Source organism: Schistocerca serialis, chromosome 12, assembly GCF_023864345.2.
Source record: "Schistocerca serialis cubense isolate TAMUIC-IGC-003099 chromosome 12, iqSchSeri2.2, whole genome shotgun sequence".
In the NCBI taxonomy this organism is placed as follows: Eukaryota; Metazoa; Arthropoda; class Insecta; order Orthoptera; family Acrididae; genus Schistocerca; species Schistocerca serialis.
In genome coordinates this window covers 73,513,393-73,531,048 of record NC_064649.1, presented here as the reverse complement: position 1 = coordinate 73,531,048, position 17,656 = coordinate 73,513,393, and the positions used below count along the sequence as shown (strand labels likewise).

Here is a 17,656-nt window from a genome sequence, read left to right as displayed (position 1 = left end):
ATAATTAAATGTTGTGTAAGTCTGCCTAGTTTTCGTGCCCATTATTATTGAAGTTAAAATATTCTGGAGTGTTAGGCCGAGTCATATTTGTTCTAAACGATCGACATTTCGACCCTTCTGATGCGATCTTCTTCAGAATCTTGTGGTGCCCACTGTAGATTGAGCCCTGCCAGTGTTGTGTTGTCTTATAAAGGGGTTTTCCAGCACTTGTACTGGAGAAGTGCGGTTATCTTGTGGCTGCCATTGGTGGGCCGTTGTCATTGGAGAGTATGAGAAGTTTTCCCGCGTCAGTGCCGAAAAAGGCACTGAAACTGTGGCTCCCACTGGTTGGCCAACGTCACAGTCCAGAAAGGGAATTTTTCGCACTTACGCTGGAGAAGAGTTATTGGTTAAAATTCCTCCGGCTGCTATTGGTGAACAGTCAGCATTGACTAGAAGCGAGCCGGCCAGGGCGGCCGAGCGGTTCAAGGCGCTACAGTCTGGATCCGCGCGACCGCTACTGTCGCAGCTTCGAATCCTGCCTCGGGCATGAATGTGTGTGATGTCCTTAGGTTAGTTAGGTCTAAGTAGTTCTAAGTTGTAGGGGACTTCTGACCTCAGAAGTTAAGTCCCATAGTGCTCAGAGCCATTGAACCAATTTTGACTAGAAGCGAAACGGGCAGAGGGAGAAAGTTTATCCAAAATATTACGTCCGCAGAGGTGGCTTCTAGGCGTTGTTTATATTGCTCGAACGTCGCGGCAGTATGTTCACTCTAGTCACCCTGTGGGATCGGGTATACCGCCAGTTTTCTGCGTCTTCCCAACACAATGTTTCGACGTCGTAACTCGGCGTCTTCATCAGGTGTTTCATCAGGTCGCAGGAAACACCTGATGGAGACGCCGAGTAACGGCGTCGAAACATTGTGTTGGGAAGCAGACCACCAGCAGCACACCCGATTCCACGAGATGACACCGTATCGCCGGGAAGGTCTAAGAAGTTACACATTCACTGTCCCTTGATGGCGGGGGGCCACGATGCTGTAAGCAAATAGCCGTCGTATCTATTGAATACGCCATTTCATTGACGCCCGGAGTTTGGGGCAGTCAGGTGCATACGTTTTACTTCCGAAAAAGCCTTTTATTTTGTTTTGTCTAAAAATTGTGGTCTGACTGAAATGAAAATCTTAAATTTGTAATAACAAATCGAAATATCGCGCCGTTATCCTGTAAGTTGGTAAGCTTGCTACAAACAGCATGCAGAATGTCCTGTAGGTGGCAGCATAGTGCAGATGCACACATACCGTCGCAGTATCAGTATAAAGATGGCCGCCCCACTTGTAACTTGCATCAGGGAAGAACAGCGTTCTGTTATTCGGTTTTTGCGTAGTGAAGGTGTGAAACCTATTGAAATTCATCGACGAGTGAAGGTTCCGTACGGTGATGCATGTTTGTCACAGCAGCAAGTCTACGAATGTAGTAGGAAGTTCGCAAATGGTGTGACTTCAGTGGAAGATGCTCCTCGTCCAGGTCAGGCACAACGAGTTGTGACTCCACAGAACATTGCAGCAGTTGAAGCCATAGTGAAGGAAAACCGCCGAGTGACACTGAATGACATTGCAGCTTGCTTATGCAGGTTGCTGTCAGCAGGTGTTCTTTTGCAACATGACAATGCAAGACCCCACACTGCCTGTACAACAGTTGCAACAATCACAGTCCTGCATTTTGAGTGTTTTCCTCATCCACCATACTCACCAGACCTTGCCTCAAGTGATTTCCGTATGTTTGGACCACTCAAAGACGCAATGGGAGGAAAGAAGTTCCGTCCTGATGAAGAGGTACGCCACGCGGTGCATAAGTGGTTGCGCGGACTACCAAAAGAATTTTTTTCTAATGGAATTTATGCACTTCGCTGAAGGACTTGCGTTGAGCGTGGGGGAGATTGTGTTGAAAAGTGATACAGCTTTGTACCACTTCTGCACAATAAATAATACTTAAAAAAATATTTAAGGTTTTCATTTGACTCACCCTAGTATATTAGAATTCTGCTTATTTGGTCACGGACCGCAGAAACAAACGGTAACTTAACAAATTGAGAAGGCGGTTCCTTGTCATTCCCATTAGCGTAATTAAATGTCCACCAACACAGCAAACAGTAACAGTAATCTAGTTCTGACGTAACATGGATGTCACTTGTACAGGAACGAAATTTGAATCCTTTAATTACATATACCCTGTAAAAGCTGATCTACAAATGGTGACATATTTTTAACAAAATATTGGTCAGGGCAATTTAATAAGAGTCATATTTCATTCTGCTGCAAACTGCAATTACGATATTTTTCTACTACTCAAATTGCGATCAAAGTTTTTTTTTCTTTCTTGTCTCTGTCCATAACAAAATTTTAAGTAGCCAGAAATGTTTACGCAGAACCGTATGAGAAATTCGTATTTCAGAATGAAATTCACAAACATACTTTTCTAAGGAAAATGTACGTACATTTGAAATATCTTTTACTGCAGTTTCACATCGCAAAATAGAATGTAAATAGAACAACGGCAATATGTCCAAAAATGGTTCAAATGGCTCTGAGCACTGTGGGACTCAACTGCTGAGGTCATTAGTCCCCTAGAACTTAGAACTAGTTAAACCTAACTAACCTAAGGACATCACAAACATCCATGCCCGAGGCAGGATTCGAACCTGCGACCGTAGCGGTCTTGCGGTTCCAGACTGCAGCGCCTTTAACCGCACGGCCACTTCGGCCGGCCGGCAATATGTCTAACACAAAACAGTTACATAGATAACATTACAGAAAATAGGCCGATTCGAAGTTAAAATATTGAGGGCTGACATACAATTTATGACTGATATTTAATATTCAACATTCTCTTATATTGTGATTTTAATGTTAACACGGCTCGTAATTTAATATTGTCCGTGAATTCATCTTTTTTATTTTATTTTTTTAAGATGTACAAACTTACCTACGTCATGCTGATGTGCTACTCACACAAGGCGATACATCCAAATTTCTTCTTATCAATCGAGAGGACTTGAAAAAATAATTACACATGCTGTCCTACGCTATGACCATTGCGCAACAAAAGTGGCTCAGTCGTTCTACATGCATCTGCATCTACATGGGTGCTGTGCAAATCGCACACAGAGTTCATCGAACCATCTTCAAACAATTCCCTATTTTTCCACTCTCGAACAGCGCGCGGAAAAAACGAACACCTGTATCTTCCCGAGCGAGTTATGATTTCCCTCCTTTATGATGATGATAGTTTCTGACTTTTAGGTCGGCGTCAACAAAATATTTTCGCATTGGGGGGAGAAAGTTGGCGATTGAAATTTCCCGAAAAGATTCCGCCGCAATGAAAAGCGCCTTTGATTTAATGATGTCCACCCCAAGTCCTGTATCATGTCAATGACACTCACTTCCCTATTTCGCGATAATAGAAAACGTGCTGCTCTTCTTTGAACCATCTCGATCTTCTCCGTTAATCCTATCTGGTAAGGATCACACGCCGCGCAGCAGTAGCCCAAATGAGGGCGGGCAAGCGTAGTGTAGGCAGTCTCTTTAATAGATCTGTCACATTTCCTAAGTGTTCTGCCAATTAAACGCAGTCATTGGTTAGCCTTCCCCACAGCATTTCTGTGTGTTATTTCCAATTTAAGTTGTTCGTAATTGTAATTCCTAGGTATTTAGTTGAATGTAATCCCTTAGGTTTGTTGATTAATCGAGTAACCAAAGTTTAACGAATTCCTTTTAGCACTAATGTGGATTTCTTCTTCTTCCGTGTCCGGATGCACCAGTTATATCTTCCCTTCCCAGTAATTAGCAACGTAGATTGCTTTGTCATTGACTTTCAAAATATCATCTTTAGTGCATGTCATAGACATGTCTGGGCAGATCAGTAGGTGGTCCAAGTCCTGTATTGCTCCGCATTCACACCTATCGCTATCACTGTAACCCCATTTAAATAGGTTTGATTTGCACCCAGTTACTCCAGTGCGCAGCCGGTTTAATGACCTCCAAGTTGTAAAAGGTAGTTGAAATCCTGCAGATCCCTCCTCAAGTAGTTCCATTGTGGAGTGTGGCACCACTTCTTCCCAGAGAGATAGTCGCCTTGCGACGGGCTTGGTGGCGAGCTCTTCAGTAGTTTCCATGAAACTATTGCAGGATTTCAGCCGGACACGTTGTTTTCGGTGCATATACATCGGGTGTCGAGGATCATTCTTTTGTTTTGATCTTTCGATCTCGGCTGCTACTTGTCTGCGGATAGTGGGTGGTGCTATGCCTATGATAGGGTAAATGATGTCTGTGGGAGTTGGTTTGAGGCATCCTGTGGCAATACGTACAGTTTCGTTTACGGCGACGTCAACTTGCTTAGCGTGGGTAGAGTTCCTCCAAACTGGCGCCGCATATTCCGCAGCTGAGATACTCAGCACCAGACCAGTGGTGCGCAGAACATGTGGTTGAGCTCCCCACGATGAACCTGTTAACTTCCGCAGTATGTTGTTCCTGGCACAGACCTTTTTTTTAGTGTTGTGACAGTGCTGCTTAAAAGTAAGTGCTCTGTCCAGTGTTACTCCCAGGTATTTTGGGCTGTTTGTATGTTTCAGCTCTTCCCCTTGCCACATGACTCGGAGTTTCCGTTTGGCTTGTTTGCTCCTAAGATGGAAGGCGGATACTTGTGATTTACTGGGGTTTGGTTTGAGATTATTGCCGTCGTAATAGGTAGCAAGTTCTGTTAAGGCTCCTGTGAGATTCTCCTCCACTTGTTCAAAGGTTTTATCCTGTGTGGCCACTGCTGCATCATCAGCATATATGAACATTCGTGTCTGGTGGCTGATGGGAAGATCATTGGTATAGATGTTAAATAATATTGGAGCCAAGACACTGCCCTGAGCAAGTCCATTTTTCTGTGTCCTCCAACGGCTGTTTTTAGGTTTTAAGGTTACATAGTAGCGTCTGTTCTGTAGCATACATTGCACGAACATAGAAAGGGTGTAGTCCTTAGTGACATTATACACTTTCTGGGTAAGCAACTTCTGGTTAACTGTGTCATATGCAGCACTGAGATCCAGGAATGCGACCCCAGTTACTTCTCCTCTCTGACAGCCGTCTTCGATGTACTGTGTGAGATTCAGGATTTGGCCACAGCATGATTTTCCTGGTCGGAATCCAGCTTGTTCGTTAATGAGGGCTTTGTCCATATAATCAGCTATGCGTTTGAGGATCATTCGCTCCAGCACTTTAAATAAATGACAAAGCAGTGAGACAGGCCGGAAATTTTTAGCTTCAGCTGGGTCTTTCCCTGGTTTTAGTAACGCAATAACCCGGGCTTTCCTCCACAGTTTAGGAATTTGCATTGTTGTAATACAGTTATTCATTAGCTCTAGGATCCATGCTTGTACTCCCGGTCCAAAATGTTTAATTTGCTCAGGTCTCAGATCGTCGAGGCCAGCGGCCTTATTGTTTTTCAAATCTTTGATGGCATCTTGTAGCTCCTGAATGGAGAACGGGTGAGCTAGGAAGCTAATCTCCTCGTTCAATTTCTTTTAATTTTCCCATTCCTGATCTTCCTTTTAGTTTTTCCGTTCATGAGTAGTTGGTGAGCTATCTGATCAGGTGTAACTTCACTGTAATTTGGTTGTGGTTCTGTTGGGTCGTTGTTGAGACTTTTGACCAGTTTCCATGCCTTCCTACTGCTGTGCTTCACGTCCGTCTCTTGTAGGAGGTTGCACCACTTTTCCTTTCTCGCTTCGGAGATACCAGACATCAGTACCTCACCTGCCTGGATCGTTTCCTCTGAGAAGGGGTCCTTATTGTACAGTTCTTCATACTTTTTCAGAGCTTCCTTGCTGCTACCATTGAGTCCAGCGATATACTGGGTGCGGCACCCTCTAGGTATGCGCCGACGAGAGATTTTCTTGACAAGGTCTATAAAAGTTTCATATGTTTGTATCTCTGGTTTAATTTCCAGGATCTCCTTATCAAGGTCCTCTGTGAAAAGTTCCCAATGAGCTTTTTTGAAATTGAAGCGTCTCTTGAAGGGCATTACATCTGATTGGATGATCTCACACATCTCATTATTTAGGGTCAATTGCCAATTTTCGCACCATACAAATAGCTTTTCTAAATCGTTTTGCAATTTGTTTTGATATTCTGATGACTTTATTGGATAATAAAAGACAGCATCATCTGAATACAACGTACGACGATTGTTCAGATTGTCTCCTGAATCGTTTATGTAGATAAGGAACGGCAGAGAGCCCACAACACTTATTTGGGGAACGCCAGAAATCCGTCACTTACTACGAATTGTGACCTCTCTTACAGGGAAGCGGGTTACCAGAAATGAGTAGACATATGCCTTCTAGATTTCGTAGAGAAACAGTTCTTCTATAGTATGGGTAACAGTTGCATCACAGTATATGAACGAAATGGCGCGGAATACTCAAAAGTCGAAGTAGCGCTGTAGTGTGATTCTTGTGGGCAAAACGTCTAAACCGCACACAGGTTCACCGAGAAATTCTGGCGTTATGTGGACCAAATGAAGTGTGACGTCTGCTCGTAGCGGAATGGTGGCATAAACTAGACCAAGGCCGCACAGACGCACAAAGGATAATGATCAAGCAGTCGAGGGACTGATTAGCAGCAATTACAGGTTTCCCAACGATATGGACGTTCGAACAGCGTTTCTCCAATGATTTCGCGACCTAGGACCGGTGTTCTATGGCCGAAAAATTGAACGATTGGTAAGAAGTTTCGACAGTCGTTTATAGAGACTCGGTGACTCCATTGAAACACAGATTCGTATGACTGTGTCACTGGGAGGTGTAGGGCAGCATTAATTAAGTTACTTGGTCTGCCATAATGATTTGTAACTTCCTCTTTCAAGTCCTATCATATAAAGGCCTATTCGTCTAGCCCTCTATAAATTCTGTCCCCACCCATACCGTGTACCTTATTGTCTCACGGACCATGCACAGAGCATATGCAAATGACTGTTTTGCAACTGCTGTGGTATCGCTGAAGGACCATCCTTCACTTTATTACAAATATAATGAAACAACTAGGTGTTCCCGGTCACATGTTGCTGCGACTCACACCCAAATCTCTAGACGTCACTCAGATCGGTACCAAACGTTGTAAGCTTATAGGCAACCAAAACACCAATTTAGTTCGTGCTATGTGATGTCGTTGAGTAGAAAATGAGTAAACGGCAATTAAAAGTAACATCAGAACTACGGAACACAGTAAAAACGTATCTGCTACTGATTGTTTCGCAGATATCGCGTGTTTATTTGAGCGTGAGGTTGTCGTCCAAGAGTCCCGCATTCAGCTCCCACTGATAATAATCTTTTTGTAACTGTTTACGCGTGGAGTGTTGTATGGGAGAACATTTTCCTTACACGTAAAAGGGCTTTTCCGAGTTTACAGCAATGTTCTCTTTACAGTCTGCTTTCGCTTTGGTGGTTGAAAGTAGCAAACCTACAGAGTTTATTTGTGTAGATAGGTATGATGTTCTGTAGGACATGTGCAACAGAACAGACAGCCAGTGAACTTTTAGTACCATAGTATAAACATTAACAACTGGAACAGTAGAGTAAAGAAACAAGTGCATCATACGTGCGGAAGTATTAACAGTAATAATAATAATAATAATAATGAGGATGATGATAATTGACTCTATTGGTTTACGACCTTCAAAGAAACTAAGCGAAAGCAGACTACAAAAAGAGTACATTGCTGAAAATTCCAAACAACTCTACGTGTTACAAACATGTTGTCCCATGTAACACTTTTACGCATAACACAGTAAAAAGAATTTTCGTCATTGGAGTGTGAGCTGTGACCCTGGGTACGACGATCTAATGCCCTAACAACTACGCCACGGTAGCTATATGTATTACTTTCCCACAGACAGCTTTTCATGTGCTCTGTTGTCCTGGTGTTATTCTTTTTTAACGCTTACTTCCTTTCCAGTGGACAACAGCATGTAACACGAAATAAATCACAGGTTTTGCTGACACTCTACGGACTTAAACTATGTGATTAAAAGTATCCGGACAACCCCAAAAACATACGTTTTTCATATTAGGTTCATTGTGCTGCCACCTACTGCCAGGCACTCCATATCAGCGACCTCAGTAGTCGTTAGGCATCGTGAGACAGCAGAATGGGACGCTCAGCGGAACTCACGGACTTTCAACGTGGTCAGGTAAGTGTCACTTGTGTCATACGTCTGTATGCGAGATTTCCTCACCTCTAAACATCCCTAGGTCCACTGTTTCCGTTGTGATAGTGAAGTGGAAACGTGAAGAGACACGTACAGCACAAAAGCGTACAGGCCGATCTCATCTACTGACTGACAAAGACCACAGACGGTTGAAGAGGGTCGTAAGGTGTAATTGGCAGAAATCTATCCAAACCATCACACAGCAATTCTAAACTGCGTCAGGATCCACTGCAAGTACTTCGATAGTTAGGTGCGAGGTGAGAAAACTTGGATTTCGTGGTCGAGCGGCTGCGCCTAAGCCACACATCACGTCGGTAAATGCCAAACGACGCTTGGTGTAAGAAGCGTAAACATTGGACGATTGAACAGTGCAAAAACGTTATGTGGGGTGACGAATCACGGTACACAATGTGGCGATCCGATGGCAGTGTGTGTGTATGGCGAATGCCCGCTGAACGTCATCTGCCAGCGTGTGTAGTGCCAACAGTAAATTTCGGAGGCGGTGGTGTTATGGTGTGGTCGTGTTTCTCAGGGGAGTGGCTTGCACCCCTTGTTGTTTTGCGTGGCACTATCATAGAAAAGGCCTTCATTGATGTTTTAAGCACCTTCTTGCTTCTCACTGTTGAAGAGCAATTCGGGGATGGCGATTGCATGTTTCAACACGATCGAGCACCTGTTCATAATGCACGGCCTGGGGCGGAGTGGTTACACAACAATAACATCCCCGTAATGAACTGATCTGCACAGAGTCCTGACTTGAATCCTATGGAATGCCTCTGTGATGTTTTGGAACTCCGACATCGTGCCAGGCCTCACTGACCGACATCGATACCTCTCCCCAGTCCAGCACTCCGTGAAGAATGGGCTGCCATTCCGAAGAAACCTTCCAGCACCTGATTGAACCTACGCCTGCGAGATTGGAAGCTGTCATCAAGGCTAAGGGTGGGCCAACATCATGTTGAATTCCAGCATTACCGATCGAGGGCGCCACGAACTTGTAAGTCATTTTCAGCCAGCTGTCCGGATACTTTTGATCACATAGTGTACCACGTTTGGTACAGATCTGATTGTCGGACATCTGGAGGTCTGGGTCTCAGTCTAGTTCAATGGGAAAAAAGAGAAGAGAAGAGAGAAACCACACAGATGGAAACTGGATGCACGTTCTAATCTCCTTCGCTAGCCGGGGTGGTCGAGCGGTTCTAGGCGCTACAGTCTGGAACCGCGCGACCGCTACGGTCGCAGGTTTGAATCTTGCCCCGGGCATGGATGTCCGTGATGTCCTTAGGTTAGTTAGGTTTAAGTAGTTCTAAGTTCTAGGGGACTCCTTCTTCCCGATGTTCCCGTCCCGTCCATTTCCTCCTACTACTCACTTTGCCCATCTCCTCCTCTTTCCCCCTCTTCGTCGAACTACTCCTGCTCCCTCCATCTCTCTATCTTTCACCTCCTCCTCCAGTTCTCTGTCTGTATGTATGTATCTTTCTTTGCATGTATGTATGGATGCATGCATGTGTGTATGTTCCACATCTCCTAAACTACTGGTCCTATTTCAACCAACTTATTATAAGGCAGCAATCAGTGTGGCGAAAGAACCACGATATGACAGCATAAACTATGAGATGCGTAAAAAAGTATCCCATCAGCCATGACATTTAAATGTATTACTTCTGTGGTACTAACCGTATGCGGGATAAATGTCATCGACAGTACTCATATAGGTTGCTAAATGCACCTGCAAAATTATTTCATGGTACCACACATACTTCAGGAGATAAGATAAGACTGATGCGCGCGAAAAACTGTCGCATTGTGTATGACGTTTAAATTTATTACTTCTTCTCTAGTAACTCTAGTCGCAACACATTTCGAAGACATTATCCGCATATGCCGCTGAACGTACAAAATTGAGTCACTGTGTCTGGAGATATGACGTCATAAACTCTGCGTGAAAAAATGCCGGATCACGCACGAAGTTTTTATATATGTATTCTTTACTACTAAGACACTCCTACAGTCCAGTCAACTTAAGGAAATCCCTGACAGCTGTCAGCCCTTTAGACAGAGCTTTCACTGCGAAGCGCAAACGGCTGTAGGCGAAAAGAATAGCCATCTTCAGAGCTATGCAGAGGCGTTGCACTACAGACTTCTACAAAAACGGGTTGTAGACACGCGGAGTTGCTGCGCTCAGCGTACAAAAACAGTTGAGGCTCATCTAACACAAAGTCTACTGCAGGAGTATATGTAACGTTTCGTTTTTAATAGAAAATTGGCAAAGTGAATACCCGGACAATACAGAGGTTAGCAGCTACGTTCCAGTAGGTATGTAAAAACACGCGGGCATTCGATTGTTATGTTGTGTCAACGGGGAAGAACGGCCGGAGATTTAAAATTTTGAACAGACGAACACAAGGTTTTTGCCAACAACGTATCCCTTTATACATTACTTATACACTACTGGCCATTAAAATTGATACACCAAGAAGAAATGCAGATGATAAACGGGTATTCATTGGACAAATATATTACACTAGAACTGACATGTGATTACATTTTCACGCAGTTTGGGTACATAGATCCTGAGAAATCAATACCCAGAACAACCACCTCTGGCCGTAATAACGGCCTTGATACGCCTGTGCGTTGAGTCAAACACAGCTTGGATGGCGTGTACAGGTACATCTGCCCGTGCAGCGTCAACACGATACCACAGTTCATCAAGAGTAGTGACTGGCGTATTGCGACAACCAGTTGCTCGGCTACCATTGACCAGACGTTTTCAATTGGTGAGAGATCTGGAGAATTTGCTGGCCAGGGCAGCAGTCGAACATTTTCTGTGTCCAGAGAAGCCCGTACAGGACATGCAACATGCGGCCGTGCATTATCCTGCTGAAATGTAGGATTTCGGAAGGATCGAATGAAGGGTAGAGCAACGGGTCGTAACACATCTGAAATGTAACGTCCACTGTTCAAAGTGCCGTCAATGCGAACAAGAGGCGACCGAGACGTGTAACCAATACCACCCCATACCGTCACGCCGGGTGATACGCCAGTATGGCGATGATGAATACGCCCTTCCAATGTTCGTTCACCACGATGTCGCCAAACACGGATGCGACCATTCTGATGCTGTATACAGAACCTGGATTCATCCAAAAAAATGACGTTTCGCCATTCGTGCACCCAGGTTCGTCGTTGAGTACATCATCGCAGGCGCTCCTGTCTGTGATGCAGCGTCAAGGGTAACCGCAGCCACGGTCTCCGAGCTGATAGTCCCTGCTGCTGCAAACGTCATCCAGCTGTTCGTGCAGATGGTTGTTGTCTTGCAAACGTCCCCATCTGTTGACTCAGGGATCGAGACGTGGCTGCACGATCCGTTACAGCCATGCGTATAAGATGCCTGTCATCTCGACTGCTAGTGACATGAGGCCGCTGGGATCCAGCACGGCGTTCCGTATTACCCTCCTGAACCCACCGATTCCATATTCTGCTAACAGTCATCTCCTCCAACGCGATACGATAAACCGTAATTGTGATAGGCTACAATCCGACCTTCATCAAAGTCGGAAACGTGACGGTACGCCTTTCTTCTAGTTACACGAGGCATCTCAACAAAGTTTCATCAGGCAACGCCGGTCAACTGCTGATTGTGTGTGAGAAATCGGTTGGAAACTTTCCTCATGTCAGTACGTTGTAGGTGCCGCCACCGGCACCAACCTTGTGTGAATTCTCTGAAAACCTAATCTTTTGCATATCACAGCATCTTCTCCCCGTCGGTTAAATTTCGCGTCTGTAGCACGTCATCTTCGTGGTGCAGGAATTTTCATGGCCAGTAGTGTAAATTTATATACCAATAGCATTCCAGTAGGGACACAAAAACAGTACGTATTCCAGTGAACTGCAGTTCCAAAATTTCCAGACAATGGGTTACGATCTTTCGGAGAGCTATGATTTTGAACAAACGAACATTTACATTTTTGTACCGTCAGTTTGATTGTTTCTCATAGTATTCGCCTTTAAAACTTATAAAGTTTTGGAAGTGTTCGAACCTACACTTGAAAAACTTTTTCCTCTCTCAGTTTGGTAGCACAAATATTTGGAAGGATCCACTTTTCTAAACGGCTAAAAAGGAGCACAATACGAGTTACAGCTTGCCTACCTAATATCTTCTGAGGACAACTAAAATTTTATTTCTATTATTTCGTTTGATTATTGACCGAATTTAAAAGCTTTACAATGCCCTCACAATCTAGTCATTATTACAATCTTATTTTGAAAGTGTAACACAATAATTCAATTACTGAAGTTAGAAACGGCGTGTATGTTCTTGAGGCAGCGTAAATCATGGCACGCAAATTGTTGAAACTTTATTCATCCAGTATTTGAGAAAGAGACAACTTGGTGACACACAACGTACTTTACGCGTGCTTTCCAATCTTTTGAAACCTGTCTCTAACTGACACACCTCACAATGTAATGAACGGAAAGGAGTAGAGCGCTTATTACATTTTAGCATCAGGATTGACGTTATGATTTATTACTTCGTTGTTAGTGATTCTATTCGCAACTTATTTTGTAGGTAGTATCCACATGTGCCACATTATGTCAAATTATATCAATGAGTGAAACATAATTCAGGAGACATGACGCCGTATACATTATAATGTATGAAAAAGTATTTTTTGTTAAACGGAGCTCAAATTACCAAGACTCGACTCATCCTCTCTTTGATTAATCCTAATTAACACAGGTCCGTAAGCCAATGGTTTCCCCGACACAACGTATGCACAAGTGCAGTCACGCCAATATTGGAATACTGTTGATATCTAAGGCTACATTTCTTTCAAATCTTTTCTAAACTTTTCCTTTACTCTATGGATTAACAAACCGAAATCAATAAAACCAAAGTAATTAGATTTTACATCTTCAACCACAGAGTTTTTACATGCTTATCGTGTAATATTTACCACATTATAACTCATTTCTGCCAGCCGGGGTGGCCGAGTGGCTCTAGGCGCCACAGTCCGGAACCGCGTGACCGCTACGGTCGCAGGTTCGAATCCTGCCTCGGGCATGGATGTGTGTGATGTCCTTAGGTTAGTTAGGTTTAAGAAGTTCTAAGTTCCAGGGGACTGATGACCTCAGAAGTTAAGTCCCATAGTGCTCAGATCCATTTGAACCATTTTGATTTCTGATGTAATCAGATGTTTGAAGCTGCTTCATAGAAATGGTGGCAGGGTGGAGAGTGGGGGGGGGGGGGGGGGGGGAGGGGGAGCACAGATTTTAATTTCCACTCTTGAGTGCTCAGAGTAGAAATTTACTTTGACCTTTTCACATCGATCCTTGCACAGCGTTTACTGACCCAAAGACGATCAAGAACGTATTTTCCAACAAAGGACCGCGTTCGTGTATTAGTAGTCAGTATTAAAATCATTGTCTGAACACGTCATTAGTGGAACTTCTTAGCGGCATGTGATTATTTACCTTCGCTTCTCCGTGGCATATTATTTACAAAGTGAAACTGGGTTCAAAATTATTACGTTGCCGAGTTTCCGATGTCCGAAAAAATCGTCTCCAATGTATTTATGGCGAGTGACGAATTTAGAAACTGTTTTGTGGAAAAAAATACAACCAGTTGTTAGACACTAATTTTTTTTGTTTATAGGGAATATATTATGCATGATTAATGAATCGATTAGACTGGTCGCTATAGAATATAATTTCGCCAAACACCAGAAAGGACTTAGGTGCGTCGTGACGGTAATAGCGCGTCTACCAATAACAAAAAAGATTAATTTTAAAATTTTTCTGAAAATTGACTTTTGTGATCATAGTAAGTAACGAATATAAGACGAAATTGGAAAAAGTAAACAATCAATTGTTTGTGAAGACGGTTTTACATTGGAAGCTTTGATACATACGGTTTCCACCCACCCATCATTTCATCAGACGTATTTGTAAGCAATTTCACGTCTTTCCTAGACACAGTCCCACATCTGGAAACTTCCAGTAATTTATAATGCCTAAACGAAATTATAGTCCTAAATAACAAACAAAAATGGGCCTAAAATTTATAAATTTATATCAAAAGTACATACTGCTTCAGTGTTTGATTTCAATAAAACTCATAAAAGCGGTAGTACGAACTCAAATTTACGATACAATAATAATCTCCGGAACATGACCACTAAAATAAATAAATAACGTATACGTGTTGTCATTTCCTACAATATCTCAAAATTTCCATGCGCCTGTCTCTTTGAACGCTGTAAATGACTGCTACACTTTATTACATTCGTAGAAGTACATCATAGTACCACTAGATGGGTCTATCTTGCAATAGCACCGGTGGTTTCATGCGCAAGTCACTGGTGCTGCAAAACTAAAAAACTAACGTTTTCCAAGAAAAACTAACACGGGATTTCGATGTTACCATGTAATATACAATTTTAAAATTAAAATGGCGCCGAAGGCACTAAGTATACTTGTCCTTATGAATACAGCCTCAGGCCACAAAAATTAAGGGGAGGGAATGGTAATAATAGACAGAAATCAACATACTAGAGATTTTTATTTGTGTGCTATACTTTTATGGTGTCTAAAAGCGCACAGAGAAAGCCATTACATTAAAACCGTTTTTTGGCCATAAAAATAAAAAAAATGGTTCAAATGGCTCTGACTGAGCACTATGAGATTTAACATCTATGGTCATCAGTCCCTTAGAACTTAGAACTACTTAAACCTAACTAACCTAAGGACATCACACACATCCATGCCCGAGGCAGGATTCGAACCTGCGACCGTAGCGGTCACGCGGTTCCAGACTGAAGCGCCTAGAACCGCACGGCCACACCGGCCGGCCCATAAAAATAGGAAAAACCAAAAGTTAATCGGCACTAATTTCTTATCGGTTTCTGGCTATACAGTCTTGTAACATAAGCTACCGTTTCACCCTATGTCACATGTGAAACTTCATATTCTCTGTATATAGCCCGAGACATGGAGATACCAGTAGTCCAGGAAAGCCGTGGATCGCGAGACACAGAGCTTGCTTGCGACATTCCTTGTCGCTACACATTCTGTCGAAGTCGAAGGACAGAAGCAGTAAGCGCTTCTCATATAGGCACGTCACGTTTTCGACCTATATACGAGGGGCGTTTGAAAAGTCCGTACCAAAATAATAGCTACTTATGTGTTTGGGGTAAAACATTTTTATTTTTCAACATAGTCTCCTTTTAGACTTAGACACTTCGTCCAACGCTGTTCTAATTTGTTGATCTCATCCGAGTAACAGGAATTGTCTAAGTCTGCAAAATAGCTATTAGTTGCTGCTATCGCCTTCTCGTTTGAATAAAATCTGTGTCCCGCCAGCCATTTCTTCAAATTGGGGAACAAATAGTAGTCCGAGGGAGCCAAGCATGGAGCATAGTGGGTATGTGAAACGAGTTGGAATCCTGTTTCCATTAATTTTGCGACCACAACTGTTGAGGTGTGTGCTGGTGCATTGTCGTGATGGAAAACGACATTTTGCGGTCCAATCGCCGGCGTTTTCTTGCAGCTCGGTTTTCAAACGGTCCAATAACGATGAATAATATGCCCCTGTAGTAGTTTTACCCTTTTTCAGATGATCGATGAGGTTTATCCCTTGCGAATCCCAAAAGACAGTCGCCATAACCTTTCCGGCCGAAGGAATGGCCTTTCTCCCTTGGCAACCCATTGTTTAGGTTGTCCTTTGGTCTCAGGAGTATAGTAATGTATTCATGTTTCATCCACAGTGACGAAACGACGCTTAAAGTCCTGCGGATTCTTCCTGAACAGCTGCAAACCAACCTTGCAATACTTCACACGATTCTGTTTTGGTCAAACGTGAGGAATCGCGGAACTCATCTTGCGGATAGCTTTCTCATGTCCAAATGTTTATGCAAAAACATTCAAAAGCGTTCATTCGAGATGCCCACAGCACTGGCAATCTCACGCACCTCAACTCTTCTGTCATCCGTCACCATATCATGGATTTTATCAATGATTTCTGGAGTCTCGACCTCCACAGGGCGTCCAGAACGTTCAGCATCACTTGTGCCCATATGGCCGCTCCGAAAATTTTGAAACCACTTATAAACTGTTCTAATGGAAGGTGCAGATTCGCCATAATGTTTATCAATCTTCTCTTTACTCTCCTGAGGCGTTTTGCCTTTCATAAAGTAATCTTTAATCACCACACGAAATCCTTTTCGTCCATTTTTTGACAAACACTCGACTTCCTTGATTCACACGAATGCCAAACACAAAGAAATAGACCACTATGGCTGAAAGTTGGTGTGATTTCTCTCCAAAGATGCTACTAACTAAACATGGCCTCGACATGCGCCGGTGGTGCCATCTCTCAGACTTTGCACGGACTTTTGAAACGCCCCTCGCATTTTTAGGCTCTTTAAATACGTTCATAAATTAAACTCATCCACAATAATAACAACGAGCAGCTCATGTGACAATAATCATAATGTTTCCGAACCGTCGTTAACCACAATAATAAAGGTATCAAATACTTCCCTTCTCTTTCGATGAGAAAAATACAGTAATAGTACAATTACATAACTCTTTACACGAAGATATGGAGTTGTAGTGCAATTTAAAATTCTTTTGCTCTCTTTTTGTTGCGGCGTTCCCGCAATTTTATGCCCCTTTCAATAACAGAATGCAGAGATAGATCCACCACGAATTGCGTATAGCTCCACGAAAGGATTTGAATGAGCTGTGATGAAAGCAATGTGTACCTAAGCCAGGTCTTCTGAAAGATATGATGAGGCTCAATTACAATATGTTTCATTTAAACGCTTGAATTACCCAACTGTCATTACAAAGTAATTTTTATGAAATTACAGTGAAATGAACACCGTTAGCTGCTTACAGGCGTTGACATACGTCAAGGGGGACAGATGAAAATGTGTGCCTCGACCGGGACTCGAACCCGGGATCTCCTGCTTACATGGCAGATGCTCTATCCATCTGAGCCACCGAGGACACAGAGGATAGCGCGAAACCGACATTCTCAACGTAGTATCGTAGTATCTTAGTGTATATATATAATTTTTATGATTGTCAATTTGGCTAATGAATAATTAGCCATCAAGTTGTGCCACAAATTTCTCTTCTCTCTCCTCATCAGTTATTTCATTTAACCGCCTAATCTTCAGCATTCTTCTATTCTCTTCTTGTCTGAACTGTTTATTCTGCACTTTTCGTTTCCCTTCACAGCTACATTCCAGAGAAATCCCTTCAAAAACATTTCCTATCACTTAAATTTGTATATATGGTGTTTGTTCTCTCTGGACGTGTTCGAAAGAACAGACACCACATATGTAATTAAGGCGAGGACGGCGAACGATTACTAGCTCCTATGGGAATCGGCGAAACGCCGCGAGTAATAATT

General features: G+C 43.0%; 1 non-coding gene across 1 annotated transcript; it reads right to left on the bottom strand.

Moving 5' to 3' along the window:
• Positions 1–17,173: 17,173 nt before the first annotated feature.
• Trnat-ugu (transfer RNA threonine (anticodon UGU)) lies at positions 17,174–17,247 on the bottom strand. Its single transcript has one exon. It is a non-coding gene; the product is annotated as a tRNA-Thr (tRNA).
• Between the last annotated feature and the right edge of the window lie 409 nt (positions 17,248–17,656).